This window comes from Phoenix dactylifera, chromosome 2 (assembly GCF_051530095.1).
Source record: "Phoenix dactylifera cultivar Ajwa chromosome 2, Ajwa_hap1_PhDact_Kaust_v1.1, whole genome shotgun sequence".
Taxonomy (NCBI): domain Eukaryota; kingdom Viridiplantae; phylum Streptophyta; class Magnoliopsida; order Arecales; family Arecaceae; genus Phoenix; species Phoenix dactylifera.
Genome location: NC_143191.1, coordinates 32228471 through 32240195, shown reverse-complemented (window position 1 = coordinate 32240195; position 11725 = coordinate 32228471). Strand labels below are relative to the sequence as shown.

At 35.9% G+C, this 11725-nt stretch overlaps 1 pseudogene across 1 annotated transcript; it reads right to left on the bottom strand.

Moving 5' to 3' along the window:
- Positions 1–1142: 1142 nt before the first annotated feature.
- Positions 1143–11367, bottom strand: LOC120111695 (protein OS-9 homolog; annotated as a pseudogene). The gene is made up of 8 exons (XR_015975323.2): positions 11039–11367; positions 4261–4337; positions 3214–3417; positions 3055–3126; positions 2147–2262; positions 1930–1996; positions 1738–1844; positions 1143–1542 (listed from the first exon to the last, which is right to left on the bottom strand). The product of XR_015975323.2 is annotated as a protein OS-9 homolog (transcript).
- Positions 11368–11725: the final 358 nt, after the last annotated feature.

The following is an 11725-nucleotide window of genomic DNA, read 5'->3' as shown; positions in this document are numbered from 1 at the left end:
GAAATTTGGGTGTAAATTGCATAAGTTCCAACTATAGAACCTCTTTCTGTATATGTAGGGATGTACATATGCATATATCAATACACATAATATGTAATGTAATATATAATTTGCATACATCATTATATAACATTCTTGTCAGCACATGAATTAATGCAAGTACTTACTTACTATTCATGTTTTCCAACAAAAAGTAATTTGGAAGCATCTGAAGGGACTTTCCTTTAATACTTCTATTTCTTTGGGATATATGTAGTTACTTCCATCTTAAATTTGAACTCCTCCAACATGAGTTCACACTTTGACACGAGAGACTCACGAACAGTATCTTCCTTTGGCAGGGTGTAGTACATATTGCAATGCAAGAAATATAGCTATCATTCATGTTTTCCAACAAAAAGCAATATGCAAACATCCGGAAGGGCTTTTCTATCATAATTTATTTCTGTAGGAGATATATGCAGTAATCCATCTGAAGTTTGAAAGAATTCACACTTTTATACAAGAGAATCTTAAAATATCTTCCTTCGATCTGGAGTTGAACGTAATAATCATCAACTTGGCACTAGTCACGGCTTGCAGCTTTTCGTGATCGCATTTAATTTGTTGCCAAAAACTGACAAAGACTGTTTGGAAACATGAAGATCCAAACCCCCAGTCTGGATCCGTTTGATTGGACTTGTGGTCTAATTAGCTTCTGCGGATCTAACTCAGGAACTCGACTAAGCTTCTGGATGGATCTGCGGTCTAATCAGGCGCGGTTTCTGAATGGAAAAATAACTTTATAATCTCTGTATCTCGTGTTTCATATTGTATAATTGTATCATACTGGTATCATTTAGAGTTGCCTAGGCGTATATGCTCACCATAATCTGTAATTTAACTAAATTTCTAGGGCAGTTCTTCATCTTCCCAAGTTTCCACCTTAGCTGCTTATCCTACCTAGAAATGGTGGGGGAAGTAGTTAGTGGTTAGAAGCATGTAAGGCCAAGCTTAGATGTTGGGGAAGTAGCCTTCGCCATCAAACATCATTATCCATACAGGATCAACTTGGGAAAATATCTCGTCTTAACTTCAACACTTTGATTGAGTAGGAAAGAGAACAAACAGTTGGATGTGAATTGACAAGGATCATCCCTTAGTTGGCCAGATTTAATCGGCAGTTTTCATTTTCTAATCTCCCAGTCCACACAGCAGAAAAGGAAATTGAACAACAGTCAGTGGAGATCCATCGATAGACAATTTCGTATAACCAATATCATACAATATGTCGATGAAGCTCCAAATTAGATAGAGGTCAAAAACAGTTGTCAGAAATCTACTATTTTTTAACCCATTGAAAATCTCTGTAGTCCATCTCCTCAATGTCTTCACCTATGGGGTTGGGGGAATCTAAACTCAAGTTGCGCGCCGTCCAGTTTCATCAGTGATTATGGTAATCTGTGTGCCTTTCAGGCTGTCCTCTACCGATGAGTCTTTGATGTCTCTGGCATCTCATTGCAGTGGATGGTGTGCCATGTTGGCCTTTCTTGTTGAAATATCCTGCCATGGAGATCACAAGAGCAATCAAAATAAGAAATGTGCTTCCCATTCCAGGTTTCCAAGTATATTACCAATTAGTCGCTGTTTCCCCAATATTTTAACGCTCGACTTTCTCATACAATCACAAAAGCAGTTCAAAGCAATCTACTGGTTTGGAATCACACGAAAGGACATTATAAGGGTGTTGAGACTTACGGGTGCTTGCAAAGCGTTGGGCATTGAACAGTGACAACATACTTGCAAGTAGAGATCTCTTTGATTGAACTGATCACTGCCGCAGGCTCCGAGCATACAAACCTAACCTGCAAAGAGAGGAGAGAGTATATGTGAGAAACAAGCCAGAGGAATTACACAGATTATTATGATGCAAGCTGAGCATTTATGTACCTCAGTTTCTCGAGGTTGATTTATAAGGTCACAAATGGTTCCATTTGTATATTGATGAGCAAGATACCTGATCAAATTTTCTAAAGGATCAGCTGATCATTTTATTTTCCTCTCATTTATTTCATTATTTTTCTTCTCCTCTTCATTTTTCTACTTGAACAAATAAGGTGGGTCCAACTTATAACATCAAGACTGCCCATAAAGGAAGTAGTTCTACCTTTGAGCAGCATCTTTGGAACGAGGATCTTTAAACATGGAAACACCAGAACGGTTCTGGTTAAAAGCAGCTGTTGCCTCAGGGTCAAAGACACCCAAAACAAATTCTTGAACAGCCTGATAAAAGGAAGCAATTTATTTCATATAATTTTGAGCCAGCATATACAGTCCCACGTTAAGAGAAAATGTTATTAATAGAGCTTACAGCATCAGTTACATGGTGGCATCTATTGGAATTTGTTTTGGATGACATAGAAAAGAAAAATAATAGCCAACTTAGAGAAAAATGACCAAAACTGTGAGGACCTGAATTTTAATTTGGTGAGAAGCCTTCAGTAATATGATTTATAAGCTATATAAAATTATATCATAGATCACAAAAAATCACTTTGATGAACAGAAATTTAAGACCAGCACTGAATGCACCAGGGACAAAGAAATATAACAAACATACAGTAGAGATGAGGCCACATAACTTCCATCTGAACGTTGCAAATTGATACACCTAGAATACTGAAATACGTTGCATCTCAAAACTGGCCAACCATGAACTGATACGTCAGTTATTCTTTACTCACGTGAAAAATAATTGTGGGTTCTCCAAGTGCAAGTGGTCTTAACAAGGCTGGGTTACTACAGTAAAGGACAGTTCTGAGGCTAGAATTGAGACGACTAGTAAACATCGCTTTTGGTGACTTAACAAGACAGGGGCCTATCAATAAATAATCTCATGGTATGGGTAGGGCATGATTTTGACCTTGCTATATAATTATGTCAATTTGTAAAAGAGCAGAGGAAAGAACTTAACAGAATCTCTGGTGCATCCATTTGACATTATTTTTCTGGTCCCACACAGGAAGTTTTTTGATCTAGAGAGCTCACAAATACCACAAGAAATCAGCAGCTTACTTTATCATCTTCCACATGAAGCTGTCGCAAATGTTTCTGGTAACAGATTTCATAAGACCACCAACCTTCATGCTGCAAAAGACATGATAATGTAAGAAAATTTTTAACAAAAGCTCTGTCCAAAAGAATTGTCAAGATATCTATCTAGGGAACCCTCACTCTGTACAAGCACTTGTCTTTTAGAACATCAATTAACTCATCTGGTGTCTTCAACTTGACCCACTGGTCACTTTCTAAAATGATATTGCTTGAATTCATTGGGGCAATGGACCTCCCTGTTTTGGTTTCCTCAACAAAAGGCAAGAAACACATGTAACTTTGCCCCTCCTTATTGGACATCATCAACGACACCTGGTCATTCTCCTGCACAACAATCTCATCCATATCACTATTTGTCCTAGCTACTAACATAAACGTTTTTCTAATGAAATTGATCTGAACAACACAGTCAACATCTCCCAACAAAGAAAAGGAAAATATGAGCTTACAGCAGTCTGGTGGTAAAATTAGGGGCCAAATCATAGTAACCCTAATAATTACACAGAGGAAAAGGGAGGGGGGGGGGGGGGGCATGATTTTTTCAACAAAACAATTTCTAGCTCTTGACATAGGCAACACGTCAATAACAAGCTTGAAAGGGCTTTTCCGGTATATATAAATATCAATTATTCACTATCAAAAGAACCAGTACTCATAACTAACTATGCAGACTATAATATATGCAGTACTGCATAAGATAAAAACCATCCTCTTTTACCTCCATGTCTTCACCTGGAAATTCAGATTGTAGGATATCAAATTGCAACTTCCCCCAGTGCATATAATCCAAACTCAAAATTTTACTTTATTTGTTTCATCTATTAATTACTTTAACTCATCCCAAAAGGACAATGAAAACTTATAGCCAAGCTTCAGGTTTCAAGAATCTCAATTTAATTTTCACTTACATATTTTAATTCATCGTTATATATTTGATTCCTATCTGCTGAATAACTTCTTGATACATGTGAAATAAAAAAATATGACATGAAGTATTGAAAACAAACGGGATGATTCCCAGTTGGCATATATGACACCAATTGGTATCAAGCTAGAGTAGAGATACAATTATCTTTTCCAACAACTGTAGACAGACTGCATAATTTATAGTTGATGTTCAAATCATCTAAAACACTGAACTAGCGAAAGCTATATAAATATACTCACAGGATGAAAAGGGGACTCTGCTGTATGAAACTCAACCTTGTATTTTGGCTCACGAGAACTCCGACCAAATGGAATACCTAATAGGCAAGATATAAAAAGCAATGAATTAATCTCTATGAACATGCCGCATAAAACCTATACTATGGTAGAAACAGTGATGATGTCCCACATAGACATGAATATGGTTATCAGACATGAAATACTCCAATTTCCATCTAAAAGAAGCATGTATTTGTAATTCTGGTTTGTGTTTCCAAGTATGAACACAATCAAACTGATATGAGGGAGCACATTTTTGAACTAAAATCATGAGAAATTTAAAACTAGAACTACATTTTTCATCTCAAATTCTAGGAAAAATAAACATTAAGGACACGTTCTCAAGCAGAAGCACAGTAAAATCAGCTATACTTAATGTCACCAAGAGACATTGTTCGTTAGCTCAAAGACTAGATCACTTCCATCTGAAACTCCAAATATGTACTTAGCAATAATATCTTGCGGTGTTGTTAAAAGCTTACCTAGGCACCTAATTTGGTCAGACTGCATAGGCCAAGCCTGCTTAAATCCTACTTTAAGAGTTCCTTTTCCCATTTTCTTTCCCTATTCAAGCCTCATATAGGACATGTGGGAGGCCAGTGAAAACTACCATAAACCTAGTAGCAGCCATTGGGCTCATCAACAACTACTAAGGACAGCCTAGCAACGGCTGCAATGGCCAGCACTAGTCCTAATGTTGTGTAATTTTTCTTCTTTCATCTCCTTCTTCAGACCAATCTTCAACTTCTTATTCTCCTTCCTCTGAATTTTTCATCTTCTATTTCCTATCTCCTCTTCACCTAGCCATCCTTTCCCCCTTTTTCCTCTCTCTCTCTCTCTCTCTCTCTCTCTCTCTCACCTAGCCATCCTTTCGCCATCCTTTCCTATCTCACCTAGCTCCTATCTCGGTTGCCTCCTCCTTGACGGTTGCTGGCTGCAGCCCTGTAGCTTGTTCGCTGCTGATTCCAGCCATCATCGTCCTCCTTTTAGCTACCTAGCTATGTTCTATAACTTGTTGGCTGCTGCAATGGCTGCTCTCCTTCTTGTGGATTTTGATCTTTGGATGTTTTAGTACAAAAAACAGGTTTCATGATACTAGATATGGTAGAAAGAAATAATCTATGTGAGATATATGGGCATGCTTATTTATGCATATGATTAAATCTATGAATATTTAAAAGCTTGGAGCGCTATCCTCCCTAGACGGCTGCTTAGACCGTATAGGGAGTCCACTGATTAGCCTCGCCTCAGCAGTTGGACAGGTATCTTGACAATTCATTCATATATCATTTTGCAATAATCATAGTAAACTAATTCAGAGTACTTGGTAATATGCATATCTGGAAGAAAAGTCATAAAGAAGGCATAAATGGTCATTGCATGCAAATACCAACAAGGCAAGCAAACACATCCAACAAATTTGACAATATAACTAAAGAAAGACCAAAATGAGTTACTTGCAACTACTCCAAGTGGAAATCCTTGACCTCATGATTGCAAACAATATTCTCGAATGTACTACAGGGTCAACCTTTAGTCATATTAACAGTTTAAGCAGCCCAAATGATAGTCCAACATGTGGCAACACTTTCAAATGATGACTATAAAAAGGAATTTATTAGGAAATGCAAAATATAAGCATGATGCAGTCTTAAGGAACTATTTTTGAAAAATTAATTTGATTCAAATTTCCTGGTACTAGGAGCACAAGGGGAACGTACATAAAAAAACATGGGAAACCATGGAAAAACAGAACTGCCTATCAATCAATGAAAAATTGGGATATGGCTTCTCATGCCTCTCTTTCACTTCAACTTCATCCTTTGCTTTGAGAAAATAAGGTTGATAAAAAAGGCCACTGCCTCAGCATCCAGGCAAACAAACTACCTAGGGCCTTGTGCTTTCCAAGGATTTCAGGTGAGGTGGCATCCTAGAGAACGAGCTTGCCCATGGTCCACATTTTTGGTACCAGTTACCATGCTGGTTGGTAACCATATGATATAATACCAAACTGTACCATAACAACACTCAGCAGGGTTTGCATATCGGTTCAATATTGGTGCATCTTTTCCAGTTTTTCTTTTTTTTGTTTTGTTTTGGAGGATTATTTTAATGTTTATGGTTGTTTAAATGATGATTTCAAGGGTATTTTGATGTTATTTTATGTTTATATTGACCTCGATAGACCGTATGATGGTATAATGAATGTAATTACAATATAATTAACATAGATAATGGATATTTCTGATCTTGAAAATACATATATAAAATTGATTTGAACTACAATATATGTACCGACATCTAGTTCTTCGTGGAGTGTCTATGCCACTCATATATATTGGGTTCTTAATCACAGTTGAAGCCCGGGATCTGACTCCAACCTAGATACTTTGCTCATCCCTCCATGCCATAATCCAAACCTTCTAGATAGCCACCCTAATACTAATCCTGTATCTGATATTGAGCTAGCCATCCTATCTGAGGGAAGATCACAGCAGCGAAATTTGAGCCATCATCTAACTAATACTATGGAGGGCAGTAGTTGCTCGAAATATGACGTTAGATAAGGAATATCCATATTGATCATACCCTAGTTGTGCAGAATAAGATCCAATATACCATGCGGATCCAAACATACCTAGGGAATCTACTTTGCATGCTAGATCATCTAATAGTAACATCATGTCTTGAACCACCTCAAGGGACCCATCTTTTATATGCTACCATAACCTCACGGGCTCTACATCGTACATCATAGTCTTTATTCAATGTGGCATGAGTGAATTGTGATTCATTGATAAGTTGACTAAAATCATAAGGACATTTCTTACAAGCAGCCACATCGGAAAAACCACCAGCTACATACTGCTTCAATCTCATCATCCCTCCCCCTCCACTTTGCATTGCTTTATTTGCACCACCAGTGGTACCAACTCATGAATGTCAATCTCCTTTTCTATCTTCCTTCTCGGATCCCTTTCCACAAGTTTGACGAACACACATCATAAACCATCTCATTGACTACCATAAATTATGTAAAGTGAATATAAACTTTTTTAAAGAGTAAACAAAATTTTATATTTTCAAAAAAATTAGTAACTTTGTAATTTAATTTCACTTCAAGTATGTAATAATTTATAATATTATGTAAAGCTAAGCTCATTTTCCTAGAAAATATACCCGTCACCAATATATTACCATAATTTTCATGATTGTTAGATGAATTAATAATTTTTAATTAATAAATTATATAAAAATTAAATTTATATTGTAATGCAAAAAATAGTTGTGTTTTTTGCATGAATATCCTCCTAAATATCGAATTTTGCATGAATATTCTTTCAAAATTGATATTTGCACGTATACCCTGGTAAAACATTTGTTTTGTTATTCTACCCCTTTTTTATCCATATTTTTGCATATATACCCGTGTCATCTAACGTTGTTAAAAAATTAACGGTTTCAAATTAAAATGACTAAAATACCCTTAATAGGTAGATGTGCAAAAAGAAACATTTGTAAGCCGATCGCGATGGAGGACAAAAAAGTAATTTCAAAATTTTATTTTATTTTTAATTAAAATAAATATGATTTTTATTAATGGTGCTAGAAAAACCGTTATATTAGGGGCACTTGTGCAAAAACAGTGTTTTATGAGGGTGCGGAAAAAATATAAATTTTAAGAGGATATTCACGCAAATTTGAATTTTTAGAATGGTATTCATGCAAAAAAACCCTAAATAGTTGAATTGCTTCAAACGATATGTCTGCATTATATATATATATATATATTACTAATCTTTCATAAATTTCAATGTTTTAAAATATTTTTAATTAATTTTTAGATGATAAATTAATATTTAATTATAAAATATCTAGAAAATTAATTTTAATTCGGATTAATGTAGAACCTATTAAGGGTACTACATATATTTTTTCAGCTTATGAGTACGCATTAATCATCACTAAATTTTGAAATTTATTTGAATCCGAGCTTAGATTCGGGTAGCCATAATCATGCCCAAATTTAAATAAATTGCTAGCAAAATAACAAAGCAATATGATACTCTCAAATATGCTACCATTTTTCAGATTTTTTTTGAATATTATTTTATTTATTATTATTTTTTGATCAAAAAATATGTTTTAATATGAAAAATTACATAATCACCGAAAAATCATGATTTCTTCTTCAGTGCAAAGATCATTCTTAAATCTACAGTATATCATGATATGATTTTCCTTATTTTTTCATTTTTTTACCTATTTTAGGTATCAAAAGGAAAAAAGAGAATGGGAGAATAGAGGGGGTTATACCTGATCTCAGAGGAATTTAGCCTCAAATCTAGCAAGAAAACCCTTTCCCCTCCATTTTATCTTGGATTGTTTTCCGAATAAGATAAGGTAGAGAAGGCACGAGAGGTCTTCTCTACCTCCCTGCCAATAATTGGGGTAGTAAGGGGCCCAAACTATCCTTAAAAAAAGTGGAACCAAGTGGTTCCATTTGGTTCAGCCTGGTTCGAACCTCTTACGAGCCAAACCACCAAATCGTCCAGGTAACCAACAGGTTTGGTACTGCACACTCTGAACCAGGCATTTCAGGCTGATTTGGCCAACCTTGAGCTTGGCCCTTGGGTGGTATTTGGCCAACTAAAGGCTCAAGTAGGTTCCTTGATCCTTGGTTAATTTAAGAAATTAAATTTTTAACTCATTCCTACCAACTAAATATCTATTAGTGGAAGAGAGACAAGAGCGAAGAGCATTATTATAAAGTGGAATGCATTTATCTAAGATCACACCGACTTCATCTAATCGATCACAATCATTGATCAATACTTGAAATTTTTTTTGTTGATTCCCTTAACACTTCCATTATGTGATTAAAAAAATGGGTTAACATAAGGAAAGAAGCTTGGGGGAGGGGGAAGGGAGAAGTTGAAAACAACGGGATGAGCATTCTAGCAAGGTTTGTCCAGTCTTTTGTCCCCCGCATCTGTCTGTTTCCCTATGAAACTCCTCTTTTTCTTTCCTTTTGCCTTTTTGATCCCTTGTCCATCCCTCTTGCTTGGTTCTATCCCCTACAGTCGCTATGCTACATGTAAATATTAACCAATTGGTAAGTCACTTATCAACTCCAATTATCCACCACCTTCTTTTTATTTTTCCTCTTTTGTCGCCTTAGTTTCTTCTTTATGCATCTGCATATGAAAACATACCAATTTTCTCCAAAAAAACTAATCTTATTATTTTTATGAATTTTTTTACTCAATTAGCCAGCTTGGTTGAAGAGGCATTGCACCTAGTCCTCCAGGACTAGACAACTTCTTCACAAAGGTTGTCGCTCCCTAGGGCAACCTAGCCAGTTTGACAACTTCTTATCTTACTTGCATCCTTCTTTGGTATCAATTATTGTTTTCATGCCTACATTCCAAGGTATAATGGCTATTGACTTTTCTTCTTGTTTGTTGTTTGTTTGTGGGTTTATATAAATCTTAGAATAAGTATCATAAAGATAAGTAAGCACTTCCCTATTACTTATAAATCTTACAATAAGTACCATAAACATAAGCAAACACTTTCCTATTACTTCACACAAAACAAACTTTGCTCGGATGCAAAATATACCTCAAAGGCAACTCAATATAGTTCGACTGCATATCTTTTGATCAGGGCCAAGTTTAAAACTTTTAAAACCTACAGTTGCAAAAACATTTTAACATAGGTGAGGAGTGAAGATATCCTTAGACAAGCTCTGCATATTTTGGACCATAATTAACAGCACTATTAGAACAGCAATCATCTATAATCTTCTGGATTAGAATGTTGATCATAATTTTGCAGAGTAAGGTACTGTCATAATTTTGAATTGGACACTATGACAGAAGCACCATAGTCACCCTCCCAATTATTCAACATAGTCATGAGCTGGGGTGCAATTAGTTTACAAGGGTCCTATACATAGTCTAGTTCAGTCAACTAAGAAGTTTAGGACCTTCAAGGCACAAACTTCTCAATTAAGATTTTCAAAGTAGTTAATATAAAAGTGATATTTCTTCTATTTAAATAAGTAAAGGCTGGATAATCTACTAGAACAGGCAATACTTACAAAGTAGGAGAATTGGTGCTTTGATAGAAATGACTTTTCACAATTAGAAACAGCATGATGATTCAAGGGACCCTCTCCATATTCTTAGTAATTTAGGTGGTTTTTAGTAGATCCATTCTAACAATTTAAATTTATATGCCTATAATGTATACAACTAGTCGTTCAGTTTTCTTGCTCTATGCCATTGATTTGGATGGCAACCAAGGTAATAAAAGTGTATCACTTTGTGGTACTTTTCACGAGAGTGAATTCTTGAATTAACCTAGAAATAGAAGTCTGATGGAGTTATTACCCAAAATTGTGTGCTTATTTCCTCCCAACCTCCAATCATAAACATGGCTGAAATAAATTTCTATTTGATCATGTACAATGGCAGCTATTTTGATTACAAATTCCAATTATGATTATAATTCCCAACATAGAGAAGCTTCGGTTCAAAATCGAACCTTACATAAATCAAAGCTATCATAGATAGACGCCCCATAGCACATCAAAAGCCAAGGAAAATCCAACTTTGCAAAAACCAGTTCAATTCTTCCGGCAGAAAACCTTTTCTCATAGGAATTGAAATCTAACCGTTCAAAGTATATAATTTAAGGGGAAAGGAAGGCATGAAAAGGGTTGAGCGAACACCGGAAGTCGATACGAAGATCCCTGCGGAAAGAGTGTTGCAGAAGAGATCGTAGGGCGAGAGAAGGAGAAAGAAGAGGAAGCCGGCGAAGAATGTCGCGGCTTCCATCGAAGGGAGAAGAGTGCTTCTTGCCTCCGGCTTCGTTGGGATCTCACTTGGCGACAGGGCGTCAAAGCCGCGAGGTGGCGGCTGAGGTGGAGTGGATCAGCGGCGGAGGCAGCAGCGGGCCAGCGGCGGAGGCGGAGCAGACGCCTCGGAACCGGAAAGAGGAAGCCTCGTGAACGCAGAGGTGGTCTTGGGGATGGAGTCAAGGAGGTAGACCGGCGAAATCGGCGAACGCCGCCGACTTATTATGAAGACTTATATCTAATTTGGTTTTTTTTATATATTTACATGAAAGCCATGAATTCCATTCTAAAATTGGTATTTGCATATGTACGCTCTTAAAATACTTATTTTGATATTTTATTTTTTTTATTCTTTATTTTGCATATGTACCTACACCATGTAATACCATTAAAAAGTTAACGATTTCAAATTAAAATAACTAAAATATTCTTAATGGATACAAGTGTTAAAAAAAACATTTATAAAGTGATTGTAATGAAGGACAAAAAAATAATTTTAAAATTTTATTTTATTTTTAATTAAAATAAATATGGTTTTTATTAACGGTAGTTAGAAGAACT